Raw genomic sequence first — 2,898 nt, 5'->3', positions numbered from 1 at the left:
ACATCGGATAGGTCCAACCAATGGTTGGTGGAGTTACGAATTGGACTGGCACCACCTCGTTTGGGGTGACTAGGGCCATGAGCATGGGATTGTTGGGTCCGCTAGGCTTGGATAGCGGTAGTGCTCGGGGTTGCTGTACCTGGGGTCATTTAGCTCATTGTCGTTCTGCCCACGGTTGCTGATGTGCTCGGCGTTGCTCCCCGAGCATCAATACTTGTGCACACTATACATTCCAAAGTGAAGGAGTTGTTCGCTGGCGCCACTCCCGACCTCCCCCCAGCTACAATGTGCCTCCTTGTCGAAGACAATGTCGCAAGTGATGTGCACGCGCTTCGACAAAGTGTTTTTTAATTTCAATGTTGATAATGGAAATTGGAGGAAATTAAATTTCCTAAACTGCATGTGTTTATTTCTTTTAGCTTGATAATGATAGGAGTTACTTTTTTGTGGCCGAAATAAAAGTTTGGGAATTAAATAGAACCCTAAAAGGGAAAGTTATGGAAATAATCTCAGTCAAAAAAAGTTAAGGAAGTAAATATAGTCCCCAAATGAGTTCACAAATCTAATAATTGGAATGTGCATAAAGTAAAAATCAATGGAAATCTGACTATAAAAAGAAACCCAAATTTTGAATTGAGGATAGGTAAAGTGAAATATTTAAAACAAGCTTATGAAAATAATTTGTAGAAAATGAATTACGATAAAGCACTAAATAAATGTTAAATTTATGTATGTATTTCTGGTATTTAGAAATGATTGTCTTTAAAACAAATTGAATCTCAAAAGAGAAATGGAATTAGAAAGAAAACAGAGAAGAAAAAGAAAAAGGCAGAGGCAGCCCAGCCAGCAAGTCTGCACGGGCCAACAGCAAGTCAGCGCAGCTAGCGCATGTGCATGTTCCAAGCCCGCTAGGCTAGCAAACCGGTATGCATCCATTTTATCATGATGATCCGACGGCCAGCACAGCGCCGGCGCTCACCTCTCAATATCCTCTCTCTCGCGCGCGTTCATGTGGATCCAGTCGTCAACTTGCCTTCCTTAACCTCCTAGTGAGATTCTCGTCCACATGAACCCGAGCCTGCCATGCTCCGTCTATGTCGCTTTCATGCACTTCCAACATGCACCCGTCCCCGTCAGCTTATCCTATAAATACCTCGGGCCTCGCTCACATTTTTGCCCCACCTCGCAACACCCATCGCCGCCAGATTGCTGCAAATCGAGCCCATCTTCTCCGCCTCAATTTCATGCAATTCAGGCCAGAATTTCCGTAAGCCAGAGTAGGGCTGGACACGAGCCGAGCCGAGCCGAGCTTGATCCGAGCCTGGCTTTGGCTCGCTCTGGAGCGGCTCGGCTCGGCTCGGCTCGCTCAGCCAACGAGCCCACTTTAGGTGGCTCGGCTCGTTTTTGCAATGGCTCGGCTCAGACCGAGCCGGCTCGTGAGCCAGCTAGCGCCATAACATTTGGGAGGTAGCAGAACCTGTTTTTACATACCATTTTTGATCTTCTACAGCAATTAAACCCATAATTTGTAAAAGAAGCACTTTCTATTGCTAAAAATGCAACATCTAGCAGTCTATGGTTTAAAAAATGATCATAGTGATGAAAAATAAGCTTTCTTCTATAGAAAGTGTAGAAATTGAACAAATATGACTAAGAAAGAATTGGGCATCATTGCTTTTGAATTTTGGACAGCTCCTCCTTTGAACTTTATACGGCAAAAAATATTGAACGTTGACATCCAAACAATGCAATTTTGCATAGCATAACACTTAGTGCTTTGACATCAAAATGAGAATCTTTCTCCTCAAACAAAGTATCTTACTCATCCTCTTCCTCCTCATTCTCTTCCTCCTCTTCATAATCCTTCTCTGCTTGCTTATCATGCTCCATTGCCTAGCACAGAAAAACAGCACACACATGAGCTTGGACACGCATATATTTGACTTTTTGATAGCAAGAAGAGCACATCCATGAGCTTGTACAAACATATATTTGACTCTTGGATACCAAAAACAGCATATGCATGAGCCTGTTCAATCTTATATTTGACTTTTGGATACCAAAAACAATACATACATGAGCTTGGACACACATATATTTGACCTTTGGATAGCAAAAACAGCAAACACATGAGGTTGGACACGCATATTTGGCACAACCATACCGGTGAAGATGCAGTCTCCCTCTCGGAGTCGTTTGCGAAGCCGTTGGCAGGGGCGATCGTGGCACGCCCGCTGGCGTCGGCGGGGTCAGCAAGACGTCAAGGCGGTGGAGCTTTTTTTTACCCATAATAACAACTCGGCGAGCGGGACATTGCCGTAATCCTTGGCCCGCTTCCTTGGCAGCGACACAGCCCTTGCCCTTCCCCTTCTGCTTCCAGGGGCAGGCGGCTTAGCCTTCATAATGGAAACCAAATTCCTCTCTTTCTCCTTCTCCTCCTCCTCTCCTTCCCCTTTTCCTTGTCCATTCTTGCGACAGTGGGGCTCTTCACACATCAGCAAAGAACAAATGGTCAATCATCAACAAAAATTTACATAGATAATAATCAGTCTACATAATCCAGCAGAAATAAATTCATCGATCCATCAATCAAATTGGTGCAGCATCCGTCCTAGCTAGCGGCACTCTCCAGCCAACGAACACAAGCATCCATCCATCAATCAAATTCAGCATCCATCCATCGCGTTTCCTAGCTAGCTGCGCTCTCCAGCCGATAGCCACAAGCATCCATCCATCCATAAAATTCGTGCGTGTGTGTGCGCCAGTGCAGGGAGCTAGGGCTAGGGATGGGAAGGAGAGAGGAGATCGCTTACCTGCCTGTGTCGTTCAGCGAGAAACCAGGGGAGACCCGTCCGCCTGCGTCCGTTGTGGTGAGGGAAGGCGGCGTCGCCCGTCGCC

General features: G+C 45.9%; 1 long non-coding RNA gene across 1 annotated transcript; it reads right to left on the bottom strand.

Moving 5' to 3' along the window:
• Positions 1-1,671: 1,671 nt before the first annotated feature.
• Positions 1,672-2,485, bottom strand: LOC123176983 (uncharacterized). Its single transcript, XR_006488729.1, has 2 exons — positions 2,165-2,485; positions 1,672-1,893 (listed from the first exon to the last, which is right to left on the bottom strand). It is a non-coding gene; the product is annotated as an uncharacterized lncRNA (long non-coding RNA).
• Positions 2,486-2,898: the final 413 nt, after the last annotated feature.

The sequence above is a fragment of the Triticum aestivum genome, unplaced genomic scaffold (assembly GCF_018294505.1).
Source record: "Triticum aestivum cultivar Chinese Spring unplaced genomic scaffold, IWGSC CS RefSeq v2.1 scaffold39890, whole genome shotgun sequence".
In the NCBI taxonomy this organism is placed as follows: domain Eukaryota; kingdom Viridiplantae; phylum Streptophyta; class Magnoliopsida; order Poales; family Poaceae; genus Triticum; species Triticum aestivum.
This window is presented reverse-complemented; position numbering and strand designations above follow the sequence as displayed.